The sequence below is a fragment of the Pseudophryne corroboree genome, unplaced genomic scaffold (genome assembly GCF_028390025.1).
Source record: "Pseudophryne corroboree isolate aPseCor3 unplaced genomic scaffold, aPseCor3.hap2 scaffold_596, whole genome shotgun sequence".
NCBI classification, from domain to species: Eukaryota; Metazoa; Chordata; class Amphibia; order Anura; family Myobatrachidae; genus Pseudophryne; species Pseudophryne corroboree.
In genome coordinates, this window is record NW_026970194.1 from 352,097 (window position 1) to 371,724 (window position 19,628).

A 19,628-nucleotide genomic window follows, 5' to 3' on the forward strand; every position below is an offset into this window, starting at 1 on the left:
CAAGCATTCCTGGGGGAAGGCCTGCAGCAGATGGATTTGCATACGGTGATGTCATCCAAGCAGTGGGTCAAAGTTGGCTTCAACCCTCGTCTGCATATGAAAAGAGAAAAGGGGCGTGCAGGGCATGGCGGCCTTTTGCGGCGCTTGGATGACCCCTAGTTCACATTAAACACCTCCACCCTCCTTCGGTGTGGGGCTCATGTTGGCTGTGCCCCAGCCCCTAAAGCATTCGAGCTGATTTCTTGCAGTAGCTGGGCACTGTAACAGCTCCAGAGCTGCTCTGTACGGCAAGTAAAAGGGTGTGGGCCCTACAGCACTACCTGTAGTTTGCATTGTGCATTGGAAGGCACAAAGTAAGCAGACAGGAGGAGAAGTCAGGATAGTGCACAAGGGTATAAAAGGGAGGGGCTCATGAAAAAAGAAGTGGAAACAGACAGCAAACTAGGCTGGAGAGAGACCTGAGACAAAGAGATCTGAATTATACGAGAGCCGACCAGGGGAAACACAAATTATGCAGTCAAGCTTCCCACATTTGGGGAAATCGCAGGGGCACCACACCCAGAGTGCAATGGGTGAGCCTTGCCCTGGGAGAAGCACCTTCATGATCATAGTATCTCACCTGGCAAGTAAGTAGGAGTTGGGCTAGAGCTGGGGAGGGTCGCTGCTCGGGCACCCCCCTGTCAAGTGAAAGAGATCCAACTGAGGCAGCACAAGGGAACTCTCGAAAGAAGAACAAGGCTAGAGGAAGATCTGAGACAAATAAATCTGACTTTTACCAGAGCTGTCCAGAGGAAAGCACAAACACAGTCCCCCACTACCACAAATAATGCAGTTGAGTTTCCCACATTTGGGGAAATCACAGGGGTCAGCATACCCAGAATGCAATGAATGAACCTCACCCTGGGAGAACAATCTTCATGACCATGGTATCGCCTATGCAAAATAAGTATGATTTGGGATAGGGCTGGGGAGGGCCGCTGCTCAGGCACATCTCTGTCAAGTAAAGGAGATTCAACTGAGGCAGCACAAGGGAACTCTCATCTGGGGACAACAACTGCAGGGAGAACACATATTTTCAGATAAACATGGGAGGGCAGAAGGCAGCCTAATACTGAAGCACCCCCAAACAACAAACCAAATGCAACAACTAGTACAAGCATTCCTGGGGGAAGGCCTGCAGCAGATGGATTTGCATATGGTGATGTCATCCAAGCAGTGGGTCAAAGTTGGCTTCAACCCTCGTCTGCATATGAAAAGAGAAAAGGGGCGTGCAGGGCATGGCGGCCTTTTGCGGCGCTTGGATGACCCCTAGTTCGCATTAAACACCTCCACCCTCCTTCGGTGTGGGGCTCATGTTGGCTATGCCCCAGCCCCTGAAGCATTCAAGCTGATTTCTTGCAGCAGCTGGGCACTGTAACAGCTCCAGAGCTGCTCTGAACGGCAAGTAAAAGGGTGTGGGCCCTGCAGCACTACCTGTAGTTTGCATTGTGCATTGGAAGGCACAAAGTAAGCAGACGGGAGAAGTCAGGATAGTGCGCAAGGGCATAGAAGGGAGCGGCTCAAGAAAAGAGAAGTTGAAACAGACAGCAAACTAGGCTGGAGAGAGACCTGAGACAAAGAGATCTGAATTATACGAGAGCCGACCAGGGGAAACACAAATTATGCAGTCAAGTTTCCCACATTTGGGGAAATCGCAGGAGCAGCACACCCAGAGTGCAATGGGTGAGCCTTGCCCTGGGAGAAGCACCTACATGATCATAGTATCTCACCTGCCAGGTAAGTAGAAGTTGGGCTAGAGCTGGGGAGGGTCGCTGCTCGGGTACCCCCCTGTCAAGTGAAGGAGATTCAACTGAGGCAGCACAAGGGAACTCTCGAAAGAAGAACAAGGCTAGAGGAAGATCTGAGACAAATAAATCTGACTTTTACCAGAGCTGACCAGAGGAAAGCACAAACACAGTCCCCCACTACCACAAATAATGCAGTCGAGTTTCCCACATTTGGGGAAATCACAGGGGTCAGCATACCCAGAATGCAATGAATGAACCTCACCCTGGGAGAACAATCTTCATGACCATGGTATCTCCTATGCAAAATAAGTATGATTTGGGATAGGGCTGGGGAGGGCCGCTGCTCAGGCACATCTCTGTCAAGTAAAGGAGATTCAACTGAGGCAGCACAAGGGAACTCTCATCTGGGGACAACAACTGCAGGGAGAACACATATTTTCAGATGAACATGGGAGGGCAGAAGGCTGCCTAATAATGAAGCACCCCCAAACAACAAACCAAATGCAACAACTAGTGCAAGCATTCCTGGGGGAAGGCCTGCAGCAGATGGATTTGCATACGGTGATGTCATCCAAGCAGTGGGTCAAAGTTGGCTTCAACCCTCGTCTGCATATGAAAAGAGAAAAGGGGCGTGCAGGGCATAGCGGCCTTTTGCGGCGCTTGGATGACCCCTAGTTCGCATTAAACACCTCCACCCTCCTTCGGTGTGGGGCTCATGTTGGCTATGCCCCAGCCCCTGAAGCATTCAAGCTGATTTCTTGCAGCAGCTGGGCACTGTAACAGCTCCAGAGCTGCTCTGTACGGCAAGTAAAAGGGTGTGGGCCCTGCAGCACTACCAGTAGTTTGCATTGTGCATTGGAAGGCACAAAGTAAGCAGACAAGAGGAGAAGTCAGGATAGTGCACAAGGGTATAAAAGGGAGGGGCTCATGAAAAAAGAAGTGGAAACAGACAGCAAACTAGGCTGGAGAGAGACCTGAGACAAAGAGATCTGAATTATACGAGAGCCGACCAGGGGAAACACAAATTATGCAGTCAAGTTTCCCACATTTGGGGAAATCGCAGGGGCACCACACCCAGAGTGCAATGGGTGAGCCTTGCCCTGGGAGAAGCACCTTCATGATCATAGTATCTCACCTGGCAGGTAAGTAGGAGTTGGGCTAGAGCTGGGGAGGGTCGCTACTCGGGCACCCCCCTGTCAAGTGAAAGAGATCCAACTGAGGCAGCACAAGGGAACTCTCGAAAGAAGAACAAGGCTAGAGGAAGATCTGAGACAAATAAATCTGACTTTTACCAGAGCTGACCAGAGGAAAGCACAAACACAGTCCCCCACTACCACAAATAATGCAGTCGAGTTTCCCACATTTGGGGAAATCACAGGGGTCAGCATACCCAGAATGCAATGAATGAACCTCACCCTGGGAGAACAATCTTCATGACCATGGTATCGCCTATGCAAAATAAGTATGATTTGGGATAGGGCTGGGGAGGGCCGCTGCTCAGGCACATCTCTGTCAAGTAAAGGAGATTCAGCTGAGGCAGCACAAGGGAACTCTCATCTGGGGACAACAACTGCAGGGAGAACACATATTTTCATATAAAAATCTTGGTCATGCTCTGGTTTCTCTTCAGAACGAACAAATCTTTCGCCTCTTACTAAAGATTTCCGTGGAGAGGAGCAAAACCGAGTTTTATCTCAATTTTTGCATGCCCCATCTTTTTGGGGTTTCTTTTACCGGTTTAAAGATAGAATGAGTGTGCTTTAATGTAAGCTCATTTGCATAGAAATGACAGTAAATGTTTATTTATGTTCAAACAGAACTTTCTTGACCATGCTACTTGCTTTAAAGATCTGGGAGCACATGGAATACAGTACAAACCATGCTTATAGCAAGGAGAAGCCAGGTGAGAAATCTGCTTTCTTTCAAATTGGGCGCTCACTTTGATCTGAATGAGGACTGCTGGCACAGCACTCAGGCGACAGGTGGAATCTTGGTCATGCTCTGGTTTCTCTTCAGAACGAACAAATCTTTCGCCTTTTATTATAGATTATCCGTGGAGAGGAGCAAAACTGAATTTTATCTCAATTTTTGCATGCCCCATATTATTGGGGTTTCTTTTATCAGTTTAAAGACAGAACGAGTGTGCTTTCTTGTTAGCTTTAATGTAAGTTTATTTGCATAACAATGACAATAAATGTCTGTTTCTTTTCAAGCAGAACTTTCTTGACCATACTAATTGCTTGAAAGATCTGGGAGCACATGGAAAAGAGTACAAACCATGTTTATAGCAAGGGGAAGCCTGGTGAGAAATCTGCTTTCTTTCTTTCAAATTGGGTGCTCACTTTGAGCTGAATGAGGACTGCTGGCATGGCACTCAGGCGACAGGTGGAATCTTGGTCATGCTCTGGTTTCTCTTCAGAACGAACAAATCTTTCGCCTTTTACTAAAGATTTCCGTGGAGAGGAGCAAAACTGAGTTTTATCTCAATTTTTGCATGCCCCATATCATACCTCCCAACTGTCCCGATTTTCGCGGGACAGTCCCGTTTTTTGGGGACTGTCCCGCTGTCCCACCTGCGGGCCGCAGTGTCCCGCGGTGGGGAGGACAATTGGGAGGCTCTGTCTGTCGCTGCCCTGCTTAGCAGAGCAGCGGTGAATAGACGCTGTGCGCATGCGCACAGCGTCTATTCACTGAAGTCAGAGGGAGAGGTGGTATGCCAGCGGCTCACAGAGCGCTGGGCATGCCCGCTCAGTGCCGAAAACGGGGGCGTGACTCGCGATCGCGGGTCCTCCCGCGAAGCCACGCCCCCTTTTACTTAGGCCACACCCTTTTTGGGAGCGCGCGCGACTTCGCCGCGCGTGTGTCCCTCTTTGCGAGCCGACAAAGTTGGGAGGTATGCCCATATTATTGGGGTTTCTTTTATCAGTTTAAAGACAGAACGAGTTTGCTTTCTTGTTAGCTTTAATGTAAGTTTATTTGCATAACAATGACAGTAAATGTTTGTTTCTTTTCAAACAGAACTTTCTTGACCATGCTACTTGCTTGAAAGATCTGGGAGCACATGGAAAACAGTACAAACCATGCAGTATCACAAGAGCCTTTATTTGATCTTTCATGAAGATAGAGCAGAATTGAGGACACGTCAACAATTTCTGCCGAAGGTGGTTCATCTTTCCACATGGTGCCTTTGGCCACTGACACCTTCGTTGAGTCAAAGTCTCTGGCTGTGGTCAGAACTTTGAAAATTTATGTCACCAGAACGGTTCAGATTAGGAAAACAGAGGCTCTGTTTGTCCTGTATGCTCCCAACAGGATTGGGTGTCCTGCTTCCATGTAGACCATTATGCGCTGGATCTGTGGTAAGATTCAGCATGCTCATTCCATGGCAGGATTGCCGTTACTGAATTAGGTGAAGACCCATTCTACTAGAAAGGTGGGTTCATCCTGGGCAGCTGGTCGGGGAGTCTCGGCATTGCAACTTTGCCGAGCAGCTATTTAGTAAACACTTTTGCTAAGTTTTACAAGTTTGATACCTTGGCCGATGATAACTTCAAGTTGGGTCATTCGGTGCTGCAGAGTCGTACGCACTCTTCCACCCGTTCAAGAGCTTTGGTATAACCCCATGGTTCTTAATGTGACCCCAGCATCCTCTAGGTCGTATGAGAAAATAGGATTTTAATACCTACTGGTAAATCCTTTTCTCTTAGTCTGTAGAGGATGCTGGGCACCCGTCCCAGTCCATACTGTGTCTGCAGTTATTACTTGTGGTTATACACATGTTGTGTTATGGTTCTGGTCAGCTTTTTGCTGCAATTGTTCATGCCGTTGGCTTGTGTTCTGTTGAATGCCACGTTCTGCGGCATGCTTAAGGTGTGAGCTGGTAAGATGCTCACCTTAGTTTAACAATAAATCCTTTCCTCGAAATGTCCGTCTCCATGGGCACAGTTCCTATAACTGGAGTCTGGAGGAGGGGCATAGAGGGAGGAGCCAGTTCACACCCTTTGATAGTCTTAAAGTGCCCATGTCTCTTGCGGATCCCGTCTATACCCCATGGTTCTTAATGTGACCCCAGCATCCTCTACGGACTAAGAGAAAAGGATGCCCTTGCGCACTATCCTGACTTCTCCTCCCGTCTGCTTACTTTGTGCCTTCCAACGCACAATGCAAACTACAGGTGGTGCTGCAGGGCCCACACCCTTTTACTTGCCTTACAGAACAGCTCTGGAGCTGTTACAGTGCCCAGCTGCTGCAAGAAATCAGCTTGAATGCTTCAGGGGATGGGGCATGGCCAACATGAGCCCCACACCAAAGGAGGGTGGGGGTGTTTAATGAGAACTAGGGGTCATCCAAGCACTGCAAAAGGCCGCCATGCCCTGCACACCCCTTTTCTCTTTTCATATGCAGATGAGGGTTCCAGCCAACTTTGGCCCACTGCTTGAATAACATCACTGTATGCAAATCCGTCTGCTGCAGACCTTCCCCCAGGAAGGCTTGTACTAGATGTTGCATATGGTTTGATATTTGATGGTGCTTCAGTATTAGGCAGCCTTCCGCCCTCCCATGTTCATCTGAAAAGATGTGGTCTCCCTGCAGTTGTTGTCCCCAGACGAGAGTTCCCTTGTGCTTCCTCAGTTGAATCTCCTTAACTTGACGGGGGAGGGGCTGCCCGAGCAGCCACCCTCCCCAGCCCTATCCCAACTCATACTTATTTTGCATATGAGATCTCTTGATCATGAAGATTGTTATCACAGGGTGAGGTTCATCCATTATATTTTAAAATAGGAAGGTACAAATTACATATTTGAATTGCATTTATGTGCTGGATTCAAATGTCCCCCCCCCCTTCCTTTCTCAATTGTGCCCGTCAGCAGCTATTCTAAGGTTGCTGCCAATGGGTGTGACACATTAATTTCTTCTGTGGGGTACACTGGACTCCACAAGGATTCACATTGGGGTGTAGAGTAGGATCTTGATCTGAGGCACCAACCGGCTCAAAGCTTTTGACTGTTCCCAAGATGCTCAGTGCATTCTCCTCTATAACCCCGCTTCCATGAACAGGGAGCTCAGTTTGTAGTTGGTGCCTTCAGTAGCAGGCCACTTAACAGGGGCCTGCCTCAGGCAGCCTATTCTTAGCTATAAATTTTGACAAGAAAAGAAGAACTTGTTTTATGAGAATCTACAAGGGCTGCAGCAGGCTAGGTCTAATAGACATCTTTACTGCAGCTTCATCACTCCCAGCGGCGCTGTATACTCCCGTGCCCTGGTTGCTGGGTCACTGCAGCGGAGGGTCCGGTTTCATCCTAAGGTCAGTCACACACACACCACCCTTCCGGATCACGAGGCCGCTGATGAAGGGGAGCGTGGCCGTAGGGGGTGGACCGTATGCGCACTGGCGTGGACACTGATTACTGGGCAGCCGCTCCACTAGCCACCAGGTACAGTTAAGGAGCACAGGTCTGGGGGTTTTTCTCCTATATTAACCCAATTTTGTACTGCCCGCAGCGCATTGTGATAGGTAATAGGGCCTGATTCAGGTTGGATTGCAATCACAATAAGCGATCCAACTGCAAAAATTGCTAAGAGCATACGCATGTGCCTGCATTTTCTGCGGCACCCCGCAGAGAATGCGATCGCCTCTGCCTGTCAATCGGGGCGGGGGGGGGATAGGTGGGTCAGCAACACTCCATTTCCAAGTCAGGGATGGAGCGGTGCGGGGGCAAGGCTTCAAAATGGGGTCTGCAACGGAGGAGACACAGGGGGCGTGGTCACAGCGGCTGTATGACATCACATTCAGCCGCTGTGATCACAAAAATGGTGGCGGCTTCCTGCGCGCACATACAGTCTGCACCAGCAGGAGGCTACACCATTTTTTATGATCATGCTGAACTGCAGTGCGACTGCAATTACAGCATGGTCAAGAAGGGAGGCGTCATGCTGGGTGGCCATGCCCTTTCACTGTGCAGGAGCCAGCACTGCTCACACACTAGTCCCCGGGTGCAGCCCCCAACCCCCGGGACACCCGGAGCAACAAAATGTAGATTCAGGCCACCAGGCCACGCCCCTACCTATGAAACCATGCCTCCTTTTTACCATTGCGCTGCTTATCTGCGCGCACTGCATTACAATCTCCCTCGCCACCTCTCTGGGTGTCACCAGTGATAGTGACACCTCTGCCATGCTTGTAGCAGCTGGTCCTAAGATCTACGCCTCAAGCCCTGAGTGTTTGCCCTTGTGACTTGTTGATCATCATAGCGAAGCAGATGCTTACAGAAAACTGCAGGGGCTTAGATTGAAAATAAAAAAATTGATGGGTATAAGGTAGAGAGGAGCGGGTTCGGTTCTCCGAGAACCGAATTCCCCATGAACTCCACGTTGTTTACACTGGTCCGAGGCAGGCTCGGTTGTTCCCGCCTGACTCGGAAAACCTGAACAAGGGAAAATGTCATCATCCCGCTGTCGGATTCTCTCGAGATTCGGATTCCATATAAAGAGCTGCTTGTTGCCGCCATTTTTACTCGTGCTTTGAAGAGAGAGCGGAATGGACGTGGCTATGTTCTCTCAGTGGAAATCTCAATATCAGTGCTCAGTATCAGTGGTTACTTATTGCTGCTCAGTAATACTAGTAGTGTGTCTCTCCTGCTCAGTGTCAGTTCTCAGTAGTATCCTCATCAGTGCTCAGTATCACTGCTCATTGTCTTGTGCTGCATTGTGGTGCTCAGCATACTACAGTACATTACTAATAGTCCAGTGCTGCATCTTGCTGCTCAGTGTCAGTTCTAGTATCCTCATCAGTGCTCACTATCACTGTTCATTGCATTTTGGTTTTCTGTATACTACAGTAACATAGTAATATAGTAACATATAGTAACATAGTTTTTGAGGTTGAATAGAGGCAAATTGCCCATCGTGTTCAACCTGTTTTAAGTTGTGATGATTCTACATACTTGCTGAATAATGTTTTATGACTAGTTAGCTACTATAACTCATGTTACCCCCGGATTAACCATGTTGATATTTTAAGTATTATAACCTTAGATAGCTTTTTCATTCAGAAATGTATCCATTCCTTTTTTAAATCCAATTACAGAGTCCGCCATTACCACCTTCCCTGGCAGGGAATTCCACATCCTGATTGCCCTAACAGTGAAGATCATAGTATCTCACCTGGCAGGTAAGTAGGAGTTGGGCTAGAGCTGTGGAGGATTGCTGCTCGGGCACCCCCTGTCAAGTGAAGGAGATCCAACTGAGGCAGCACAAGGGAACTCTCGAAAGAAGAACAAGGCTAGAGGAAGATCTGAGACAAAGAAATCTGACTTTTACCAGAGCTGACCAGAGGAAAGCACAAACACAGTCCCCCACTACCACAAATAATGCAGTCGAGTTTCCCACATTTGGGGAAATCACAGGGGTCAGCATACCCAGAATGCAATGAATGAACCTCACCCTGGGAGAACAATCTTCATGACCATGGTATCTCCTATGCAAAATAAGTATGATTTGGGATAGGGCTGGGGAGGGCCGCTGCTCAGGCACATCTCTGTCAAGTAAAGGAGATTCAACTGAGGCAGCACAAGGGAACTCTCATCTGGGGACAACAACTGCAGGGAGAACACATATTTTCAGATGAAAATCTTGGTCATGCTCTGGTTTCTCTTCAGAACGAACAAATCTTTCGCCTTTTACTAAAGATTTCCGTGGAGAGGAGCAAAACTGAGTTTTACCTCAATTTTTGCATGCCCCATCTTTTTGGATTTTCTTTTATCGGTTTAAAGATAGAATGAGTGTGCTTTAATGAAAGCTCATTTGCATAGAAATTACAGTAAATGTTTGTTTCTTTTCAAACAGAACTTTCTTGACCATGCTACTTGCTTGAAAGATCTGGGAGCACATGGAATACAGTACAAACCATGCTTATAGCAAGGAGAAGCCAGGTGAGAAATCTGCTTTCTTTCAAATTGGGCGCTCACTTTGATCTGAATGAGGACTGCTGGCATGGCACTCAGGCGACAGGTGGAATCTTGGTCATGCTCTGGTTTCTCTTCAGAATGAACAAATCTTTCGCCTTTTATTAAAGATTTCCGTGGAGAGGAGCAAAACTGAGTTTTATCTCAATTTTTGCATGCCCCATATTATTGGGGTTTCTTTTATCAGTTTAAAGACAGAACGAGTGTGCTTTCTTGTTGGCTTTAATGTAAGTTTATTTGTATAACAATGATAGTAAATGTCTGTTTCTTTTCAAACAGAACTTTCTTGACCATGCTACTTGCTTGAAAGATCTGGGAGCACATGGAAAAGAGTACAAACCATGCTTATAGCAAGGGGAAGCCTGGTGAGAAATCTGCTTTCTTTCTTTCAAATTGGGTGCTTACTTTGAGCTGAATGAGGACTGCTGGCATGGCACTCAGGCGACAGGTGGAATCTTGGTCATGCTCTGGTTTCTCTTCAGAACGAACAAATCTTTCGCCTTTTACTAAAGATTTCCGTGGAGAGGAGCAAAACTGAGTTTTACCTCAATTTTTGCATGCCCCATCTTTTTGGATTTTCTTTTATCGGTTTAAAGATAGAATGAGTGTGCTTTAATGAAAGCTCATTTGCATAGAAATTACAGTAAATGTTTGTTTCTTTTCAAACAGAACTTTCTTGACCATGCTACTTGCTTGAAAGATCTGGGAGCACATGGAATACAGTACAAACCATGCTTATAGCAAGGAGAAGCCAGGTGAGAAATCTGCTTTCTTTCAAATTGGGCGCTCACTTTGATCTGAATGAGGACTGCTGGCATGGCACTCAGGCGACAGGTGGAATCTTGGTCATGCTCTGGTTTCTCTTCAGAACGAACAAATCTTTCGCCTTTTACTAAAGATTTCCGTGGAGAGGAGCAAAACTGAGTTTTATCTCAAATTTTGCATGCCCCATCTTATTGGGGTTTTATTTTATCTGTTTAAAGATAGAACGAGTGTGCTTTAATGTAAGCTCATTTGCATAGAAATGACAGTAAATGTTTGTTTCTTTTCAAACAGAACTTTCTTGACTATACTAATTGCTTGAAAGATCTGGGAACACATGGAAAAGAGTACAAACCATGTTTATAGCTAGGGGAAGCCTGGTGAGAAATCTGCTTTCTTTCTTTCAAATTGGGTGCTCACTTTGAGCTCAATGAGAACTGCTGGCATGGCACTCAGGCGACAGGTGGAATCTTGGTCATGCTCTGGTTTCTCTTCAGAACTAACAAATATTTCGCCTTTTATTAAAGATTTCCGTGGAGAGGAGCAAAACTGAGTTTTATCTCAATTTTTGCATGCCCCATATTATTGGGGTTTCTTTTATCAGTTTAAAGACAGAACGAGTGTGCTTTCTTGTTAGCTTTAATGTAAGTTGCCATAGATGCAGTGAAACACATGTGTAGGGCACGGCGTGTCCGCGTGTATTTGACTCATGTGAAATGTTATAAAACAAAAATATATGATTATGATGTTAGCTGTTAGTCTCCACTAATAGGGAATAGAAGCTGAGCTATAAGAAAGGAATACACTAGATATGATGTCACTTAGCAATTACAATGTCTAAAGTGCATACAGATAGCTACTAATAACTCTTGATAAGAAAGTATATCAGTGTGGGTATATTTATATGATGGGATATTGGGACTAGTGAATATATATCACTCCTGCTGTCCAGATTGGCAATAACCAGACAATTATGATAAGAGTAGAGATGTCACATGGGCTGCTATAGATATTAATTTAATGCTGTATGTGTCATTTGTTACAAATGGATACATTTTCTATGAGTCAGCCTAGCAGCTGCATGTTCTAACAGAACACTATCCTCACACAGAATCTGCTAACCTTGAGATAACTAAATGACAGTGTGTAACAGTCTCTTTACTATAAGACTGTTACAAAGTAATATATATATTTGAAGTCAGTCTAGCAGCTGTGTGTTCCAGCAGTTTATAAGACAAAGAAAATCTCCTATTGTGGAATCTAGACACATGGGACTGCTGGCCTGTGTCATACTATTTCTATGTAATACCAGTAACATGTATATAACTGTTACATAATTGTTACAAATGGATAAATCTTTGAGTCAGCCTAGCAGCTGCATGTCCTAACAGGACACCATAAATCCTTTACAGTGTAACAAATTGATTGGTAACACTTAAAGGCTGGAGAGCAGTTATATGCCTTACTAGCATACTCAATATACCACATTATTACACCAGTTACCACGATTATTGACAGCGCATTTGATATATTATATTACCCTCACACTGAGTCTGTTTACCTTTAGATAACTAAGTGACCGAATATGTAACAGTTTCTCTATCATAAGACTGTTACAAAGTGAGATAGATATATTTGGAAGTCAGTCAAACAGCTGTGTGTTTCAGCGGTTTATAAGAAAATTCCTCATTGTGGAATCTGGACCACTAAGGGTTATTATATATATAGCACATGGAATTGCCACATCTCCCTATATGATAATTTCATTACACTGTAACATAATAAGAATTAACTCTTTAACAGTGTAAATAGAGAGTAATGAATCTCTGACACATGGAATATATTATTTCTTAGATGAATTGGATAAACCATTATGACAGACACTTTGCTTCTTAATAAGAATTGAGGTGGCTATACCTCTAAGGAAAGCATTATTGCCTACGCCTAGATCAGATTAAATAAGATCTGGCTGAATATATGAAGGAAGGTTGCTATTTATATGAGAATTGGAATTGCTATATTCCTTAAGGCAACCCCACCGATTGATATATGTTGTCAATTAAGTATATCTGAACGGCTATATCTGGACCAGATTTAATAAGATCTGGCTGATTATATGAAGGAGGGCTGCTATTTATATTGGAATTGCCATATTCCTTAAGGCAACCGCACCTGTTGGTATATCTCGCCAATTAACTATATCTAAACAGCTAAATTAAAGCTATTCATCATTTTTTTAGTTTGGATATTAATAAATATGATCTTTCCATGATCCATAGAGATTTCCCTATCAAGTGATTCCTTATCCGATATAGAAAGCTATCCCCCTGTGGTATTGAATTTAGGAATATAGTCTTAGGGGACACAGAGAAATAAGTGATCCCCATCTACCTAAGCACCCCACAAATTGGAGGTTAGCTTACCGGTTATACTCAATCACCCCCACAAATTCGCCAATGGGGATGGCTTCCCGGGAGGTAACCCCTATTGAGTGAAGGGAGTATATAGGATACGACCCAGTGGTACCTGACGACATAGATACTAACAGCTATTTAATAACATTACGCTAGAAAGTGATTATTAGCAACATATATATCTATATAAACAACCCCGCCAGGGTTGTGCCTTCAAAAATAATCACACACGGACACGCTTTTTAAACCTTTTTTTCACATCTCTTTATTCTTCTTATGCACATGTATGTTAGTTCTGTGATTTTAACATTTATGTTTCACTGCAGTTTGGGATAATAATATTAATATTTATCCAATTTTAATACATACTTAATAAAGGTTATATTTTATGATTCATTCATTCTGTCCAGTGCGTCAACAGTGCAGATTTCTTCTTGTTTTTTCTCCCAAATTCTATAACAATGACAGTAAATGTTGTTTCTTTTCAAACAGAACTTTCTTGACCATGCTACTTGCTTGAAAGATCTGGGAGCACATGGAAAACAGTACAAACCATGCAGTATCACAAGAGCCTTTATTTGATCTTTCATGAAGATAGAGCAGAATTGAGGACACGTCAACAATTTCTGCCGAAGGTGGTTCATCTTTCCACATGGTGCCTTTGGCCACTGACACCTTCGTTGAGTCAAAGTCTCTGGCTGTGGTCAGAACTTTGAAAATTTATGTCACCAGAACGGTTCAGATTAGGAAAACAGAGGCTCTGTTTGTCCTGTATGCTCCCAACAGGATTGGGTGTCCTGCTTCCATGTAGACCATTATGCGCTGGATCTGTGGTAAGATTCAGCATGCTCATTCCATGGCAGGATTGCCATTACTGAATTAGGTGAAGACCCATTCTACTAGAAAGGTGGGTTCATCAAGGGCAGCTGGTCGGGGAGTCTCGGCATTGCAACTTTGCCGAGCAGCTATTTAGTAAACACTTTTGCTAAGTTTTACAAGTTTGATACCTTGGCTGATGATAACCTCAAGTTGGGTCATTCGGTGCTGCAGAGTCGTACGCACTCTCCCACCCGTTCAAGAGCTTTGGTATAACCCCATGGTTCTTAATGTGACCCCAGCATCCTCTAGGTCGTATGAGAAAATAGGATTTTAATACCTACTGGTAAATCCTTTTCTCTTAGTCCGTAGAGGATGCTGGGCACCCGTCCCAGTCCATACTGTGTCTGCAGTTATTACTTGTGGTTATACACATGTTATGTTATGGTTCTGGTCAGCTTTTTGCTGCAATTGTTCATGCCGTTGGCTTGTGTTCTGTTGAATGCCACGTTCTGCGGCATGCTTAAGGTGTGAGCTGGTAAGATGCTCACCTTAGTTTAACAATAAATCCTTTCCTCAAAATGTCCGTCTCCCTGGGCACAGTTCCTATAACTGGAGTCTGGAGGAGGGGCATAGAGGGAGGAGCCAGTTCACACCCTTTGAAAGTCTTAAAGTGCCCATGTCTCTTGCGGATCCCGTCTATACCCCATGGTTCTTAATGTGACCCCAGCATCCTCTACGGACTAAGAGAAAAGGATGCCCTTGCGCACTATCCTGACTTCTCCTCCCGTCTGCTTACTTTGTGCCTTCCAACGCACAATGCGAACTACAGGTGGTGCTGCAGGGCCCACACCCTTTTACTTGCCTTACAGAACAGCTCTGGAGCTGTTACAGTGCCCAGCTGCTGCAAGAAATCAGCTTGAATGCTTCAGGGGATGGGGCATGGCCAACATGAGCCCCACACCAAAGGAGGGTGGGGGTGTATAATGCGAACTAGGGGTCATCCAAGCACCGCAAAAGGCCGCCATGCCCTGCATGCCCCTTTTCTCTTTTCATATGCAGATGAGGGTTCCAGCCAACTTTGGCCCACATCTTGGATGACATCACCGTATGCAAATCCGTCTTCTGCAGACCTTCCCCCAGGAATGCTTGTACTAGTTGTTGCATATGGTTTGATATTTGATGGTGCTTCAATATTAGGCAGCCTTCCACCCTCCCATGTTCATCTGAACAGATGTGGTCTCCCTGCAGTTGGTGTCCCCAGACGAGAGTTCCCTTGTGCGTCCTCAGTTGAATCTCCTTAACTTGACGGGGGAGGGGCTGCCCGAGCAGCCACCCTCCCCAGCCCTATCCCAACTCATACTTATTTTGCATATGAGATCTCTTGATCATGAAGATTGTTCTCACAGGGTGAGGTTCATCCATTATATTTTAAAATAGGAAGGTACAAATTACATATTTGAATTGCATCTATGTGCTGGATTCAAATGTCCCCCCCCCCCTTCCTTTCTCAATTGTGCCTGTCAGCAGCTATTCTAAGGTTGCTGCCAATGGGTGTGACACATTAATTTCTTCTGTGGGGTACACTGGACTCCACAAGGATTCACATTGGGGTGTAGAGTAGGATCTTGATCTGAGGCACCAACCGGCTCAAAGCTTTTGACTGTTCCCAAGATGCTCAGCGCATCCTCCTCTATAACCCCGCTTCCATGAACAGGGAGCTCAGTTTGTAGTTGGTGCCTTCAGTAGCAGGCCACTTAACAGGGGCCTGCCTCAGGCAGCCTATTCTTAGCTATTAATTTTGACAAGAAAAGAAGAACTTGTTTTATGAGAATCTACAAGGGCTGCAGCAGGCTAGGTCTAATAGACATCTTTACTGCAGCTTCATCACTCCCAGCGGCGCTGTATACTCCCGTGCCCTGGTTGCTGGGTCACTGCAGCGGAGGCTCCAGTTTCTTCCTAAGGTCAGTCACACACACACCGCCCTTCCGGATCACGAGGCCGCTGATGAAGGGGAGCGTGGCCGTAGGGGGTGGACCGTGTGCGCACTGGCGTGGAAACTGATTACTGGGCAGCCGCTCCACTAGCCACCAGGTACAGTTAAGGAGCACAGGTCTGGGAGTTTTACTCCTATATTAACCCAATTTTGTACTGCCCGCAGCGCATTGTGATAGGTAATAGGGCCTGATTCAGGTTGGAATGCAATCACAATGCAATGGGTGAGCCTTGCCCTTGGAGAAGCACCTTCATGATCATAGTATCTCACCTGGCAGGTAAGTAGGAGTTGGGCTAGAGCTGGGGAGGGTCGCTGCTCGGGCACCCCCCTGTCAAGTGAAGGAGATCCAACTGAGGCAGCACAAAGGAACTCTCGAAAGAAGAACAAGGCTAGAGGAAGATCTGAGACAAAGAAATCTGACTTTTACCAGAGCTGACCAGAGGAAAGCACAAACACAGTCCACCACTACCACAAATAATGCAGTCGAGTTTCCCACATTTGGGGAAATCACAGGGGTCAGCATACCCAGAGTGCAATGAATGAACCGCACCCTGGGAGAACAATCTTCATAACAATGGTATCTCCTATGCAAAATAAGTATGATTTGGGATATGGCTGCGGAGGGCCGCTGCTCAGGCACATCTCTGTCAAGTAAAGGAGATTCAACTGAGGCAGCACAAGGGAACTCTCATCTGGGGACAACAACTGCAGGGAGAACACATATTTTCAGATGAACATGGGAGGGCAGAAGGCTGCCTAATACTGAAGCACCCCCAAACAACAAACCAAATGCAACAACTAGTGCAAGCATTCCTGGGGGAAGGCCTGCTGCAGATAGATTTGCATATGGTGATGTCATCCAAGCAGTGGGTCAAAGTTGGCTTCAACCCTCGTCTGCATATGAAAAGAGAAAAGGGGCGTGCAGGGCATGGTGGCCTTTTGCAGCACTTGGCTGACCCCTAGTTTGCATTAAACACCTCCACCCTCCTTCGGTGTGGGGCTCATGTTGGCTATGCCCCAGCCCCTGAAGCATTCAAGCTGATTTCTTGCAGCAGCTGGGCACTGTAACAGCCCCAGAGCTGCTCTGTAAGGCAAGTAAAAGGGTGTGGGCCCTGCAGCACTACCTGTAGTTCGCATTGTGCGTTGGAAGGCACAAAGTAAGCAGAAAGGAGGAGAAGTCAGGATAGTGCGCAAGGGCATAGAAGGGAGCGGCTCAAGAAAAGAGAAGTGGAAACAGACAGCAAACTAGGCAGGAGAGAGACCTGAGACAAAGAGATCTGAATTATACGAGACCTGACCAGGGGAAACACAAATTATGCAGTCAAGTTTCCCACATTTGGGGAAATCGCAGGGGCAGCACACCCAGAGTGCAATGGGTGAGCCTTGCCCTGGGAGAAGCACCTTCATGATCATAGTATCTCACCTGGCAGGTAAGTAGGAGTTGGGCTAGAGCTGGGGAGGGTCGCTGCTCGGGCACCCCCCTGTCAAGTGAAGGAGATCCAACTGAGGCAGCACAAGGAAACTCTCGAAAGAAGAACAAGGCTAGAGGAAGATCTGAAACAAAGAAATCTGACTTTTACCAGAGATCAGAGGAAAACACAAACACAGTCCCCCACTACCAACAAATAAAGCAGTCACGTTTCCCACATTTGGGGAAATCACAGGGGTCAGCATACCCAGAATGCAATGAATGAACCTCACCCTGCAAAAGAGAGATATCGGCAAGGAAAAGCTGTATTGTACTTTTGCATTTTTCTCCCAAACGAAAGACACTAGAATGAAAATTTTAAAGCCTCCTGTTAGTGCTTCATCTACACGTTATAGCCCTGAATTTTCCAATGCCTATCTCTTTGCAAAAGAGAGATATCAGCAAGGAAAAGCTGTATTGTACCTTTGCATTTTTCTACCAAACGAAGGACACTAGAATGAAAATTTAAAAGCCTCCTGTTAGTGCTTCATCTACACGGTATAGCCCTGAATTTTCCAATGCCTAGCTCTTTGCAAAAGAGAGATATTGGCAAGGAAAAGCTGTATTGTACCTTTGCATTTTTCTCCCAAACGAAGGACACTAGAATGAAAATTTTAAAGCCTCCTGTTAGTGCTTCATCTACACGTTATAGCCCTGAATTTTCCAATGCCTATCTCTTTGCAAAAGAGAGATATCGGCAAGGAAAAACTGTATTGTACCTTTGCATTTTTCTCCCAAACGAAAGACACTAGAATGAAAATTTTAAAGCCTCCTGTTAGTGCTTCATCTACACGTTATAGCCCTGCATTTTCCAATGCGCAGCTCTTTGCAAAAGAGAGATATTGGCAAGGAAAAGCTGTCTTGTACCTTTGCATTTTTCTCCCAAACGAACGTCACTAGAAAGAAAATTTTAAAGCCTCCTGTTAGGCCATCATCTACACGACATAGCCCTGAATTTTCCAATGCGTAGCTCTTTGCAAAATAGAGATATTGGCAAGGAAAAGCTGTCTTGTACCTTTGCATTTTTCTCCCAAACGAAGGACACTAGAAAGAAAATTTTAAAGCCTCCTGTTAGGCCATCATCTACACGACATAGCCCTGAATTTTCCAATGCGCAGCTCTTTGCAAAAGAGAGATATTGGCAAGGAAAAGCTGTCTTGTACCTTTGCATTTTTCTCCCAAACGAAGGACACTAGAAAGAAAATTTTAAAGCCTCCTGTTAGGCCATCATCTACACGACATAGCCCTGAATTTTCCAATGCGTAGCTCTTTGCAAAAGAGAGATATTGGCAAGGAAAAGCTGTCTTGTACCTTTGCATTTTTCTCCCAAACGAAGGACACTAGAAAGAAAATTTTAAAGCCTCCTGTTAGGCCATCATCTACACGACATAGCCCTGAATTTTCCAATGCGCAGCTCTTTGCAAAAGAGAGATATTGGCAAGGAAAAGCTGTCTTGTACCATTGCATTTTTCTCCCAAACGAAGGACACTAGAAAGAAAATTTTAAAGCCTCCTGTTAGGCCATCATCTACACGACATAGCCCTGAATTTTCCAATGCGTAGCTCTTTGCAAAGGAGAGATATCGGCAAGGAAAAGCTGCATTGTACTTTTGCATTTTTCTCCCAAATGAAAGACACTAGAATGAAAATTTTAAAGCCTCCTTTTAGTGCTTCATCTACACGTAATAGCCCTGAATTTTCCTATGCCTATCTCTTTGCAAAAGAGAGATATCGGCAAGGAAAAGCTGCATTGTACTTTTGCATTTTTCTCCCAAACGAAAGACACTAGAATGAAAATTTTAAAGCCTCCTGTTAGTGCTTCATCTACATGTTATAGCCCTGAATTTTCCAATGCCTATCTCTTTGCAAAAGAGAGATATCGGCAAGGAAAAACTGTATTGTACCTTTGCATTTTTCTCCCAAACGAAAGACACTAGAATGAAAATTTTAAAGCCTCCTGTTAGTGCTTCAACTACACGTTATAGCCCTGAATTTTCCAATGCCTATCTCTTTGCAAAAGAGAGATATCGGCAAGGAAAAGCTGTATTGTACCTTTGCATTTTTCTCCCAAACGAAGGACACTAGAATGAAAATTTAAAAGCCTCCTGTTTAGTGCTTCATCTACACGGTATAGCCCTGAATTTTCCAATGCCTAGCTCTTTGCAAAAGAGAGATATTGGCAAGGAAAAACTGTATTGTACCTTTGCATTTTTCTCCCAAACGAAGGACACTAGAATGAAAATTTTAAAGCCTCCTGTTAGTGCTTCATCTACACGTTATAGCCCTGAATTTTCCAATGCCTATCTCTTTGCAAAAGAGAGATATCGGCAAGGAAAAACTGTATTGTACCTTTGCATTTTTCTCCCAAACGAAAGACACTAGAATGAAAATTTTAAAGCCTCCTGTTAGTGCTTCATCTACA

At 45.3% G+C, this 19,628-nt stretch overlaps 17 non-coding genes across 17 annotated transcripts; 8 read left to right on the forward strand and 9 right to left on the reverse strand.

The window, feature by feature from the left end:
* Positions 1–471: 471 nt before the first annotated feature.
* LOC135035251 (U1 spliceosomal RNA) lies at positions 472–634 on the reverse strand. The gene has a single exon (XR_010230319.1). It is a non-coding gene; the product is annotated as a U1 spliceosomal RNA (small nuclear RNA).
* Positions 635–786: 152 nt separating this feature from the next.
* On the reverse strand, positions 787–950 carry LOC135035290 (U1 spliceosomal RNA). The gene has a single exon (XR_010230352.1). It is a non-coding gene; the product is annotated as a U1 spliceosomal RNA (small nuclear RNA).
* Positions 951–1,621: 671 nt separating this feature from the next.
* LOC135035325 (U1 spliceosomal RNA) lies at positions 1,622–1,784 on the reverse strand. Its single transcript, XR_010230386.1, has one exon. It is a non-coding gene; the product is annotated as a U1 spliceosomal RNA (small nuclear RNA).
* A 152-nt stretch (positions 1,785–1,936) lies between these two features.
* Positions 1,937–2,100, reverse strand: LOC135035238 (U1 spliceosomal RNA). The gene has a single exon (XR_010230308.1). It is a non-coding gene; the product is annotated as a U1 spliceosomal RNA (small nuclear RNA).
* A 674-nt stretch (positions 2,101–2,774) lies between these two features.
* Positions 2,775–2,937, reverse strand: LOC135035244 (U1 spliceosomal RNA). Its single transcript, XR_010230313.1, has one exon. It is a non-coding gene; the product is annotated as a U1 spliceosomal RNA (small nuclear RNA).
* A 152-nt stretch (positions 2,938–3,089) lies between these two features.
* Positions 3,090–3,253, reverse strand: LOC135035297 (U1 spliceosomal RNA). Its single transcript, XR_010230359.1, has one exon. It is a non-coding gene; the product is annotated as a U1 spliceosomal RNA (small nuclear RNA).
* A 144-nt stretch (positions 3,254–3,397) lies between these two features.
* LOC135035270 (U5 spliceosomal RNA) lies at positions 3,398–3,513 on the forward strand. Its single transcript, XR_010230333.1, has one exon. It is a non-coding gene; the product is annotated as a U5 spliceosomal RNA (small nuclear RNA).
* A 270-nt stretch (positions 3,514–3,783) lies between these two features.
* Positions 3,784–3,900, forward strand: LOC135035282 (U5 spliceosomal RNA). Its single transcript, XR_010230344.1, has one exon. It is a non-coding gene; the product is annotated as a U5 spliceosomal RNA (small nuclear RNA).
* Positions 3,901–4,186: 286 nt separating this feature from the next.
* LOC135035280 (U5 spliceosomal RNA) lies at positions 4,187–4,299 on the forward strand. The gene has a single exon (XR_010230342.1). It is a non-coding gene; the product is annotated as a U5 spliceosomal RNA (small nuclear RNA).
* A 4,818-nt stretch (positions 4,300–9,117) lies between these two features.
* LOC135035250 (U1 spliceosomal RNA) lies at positions 9,118–9,281 on the reverse strand. The gene has a single exon (XR_010230318.1). It is a non-coding gene; the product is annotated as a U1 spliceosomal RNA (small nuclear RNA).
* Positions 9,282–9,425: 144 nt separating this feature from the next.
* LOC135035273 (U5 spliceosomal RNA) lies at positions 9,426–9,541 on the forward strand. The gene has a single exon (XR_010230336.1). It is a non-coding gene; the product is annotated as a U5 spliceosomal RNA (small nuclear RNA).
* A 270-nt stretch (positions 9,542–9,811) lies between these two features.
* On the forward strand, positions 9,812–9,927 carry LOC135035276 (U5 spliceosomal RNA). Its single transcript, XR_010230338.1, has one exon. It is a non-coding gene; the product is annotated as a U5 spliceosomal RNA (small nuclear RNA).
* A 286-nt stretch (positions 9,928–10,213) lies between these two features.
* Positions 10,214–10,329, forward strand: LOC135035274 (U5 spliceosomal RNA). The gene has a single exon (XR_010230337.1). It is a non-coding gene; the product is annotated as a U5 spliceosomal RNA (small nuclear RNA).
* A 270-nt stretch (positions 10,330–10,599) lies between these two features.
* LOC135035268 (U5 spliceosomal RNA) lies at positions 10,600–10,715 on the forward strand. Its single transcript, XR_010230331.1, has one exon. It is a non-coding gene; the product is annotated as a U5 spliceosomal RNA (small nuclear RNA).
* A 275-nt stretch (positions 10,716–10,990) lies between these two features.
* Positions 10,991–11,106, forward strand: LOC135035279 (U5 spliceosomal RNA). Its single transcript, XR_010230341.1, has one exon. It is a non-coding gene; the product is annotated as a U5 spliceosomal RNA (small nuclear RNA).
* A 5,070-nt stretch (positions 11,107–16,176) lies between these two features.
* On the reverse strand, positions 16,177–16,340 carry LOC135035309 (U1 spliceosomal RNA). The gene has a single exon (XR_010230370.1). It is a non-coding gene; the product is annotated as a U1 spliceosomal RNA (small nuclear RNA).
* A 674-nt stretch (positions 16,341–17,014) lies between these two features.
* Positions 17,015–17,177, reverse strand: LOC135035223 (U1 spliceosomal RNA). Its single transcript, XR_010230294.1, has one exon. It is a non-coding gene; the product is annotated as a U1 spliceosomal RNA (small nuclear RNA).
* Between the last annotated feature and the right edge of the window lie 2,451 nt (positions 17,178–19,628).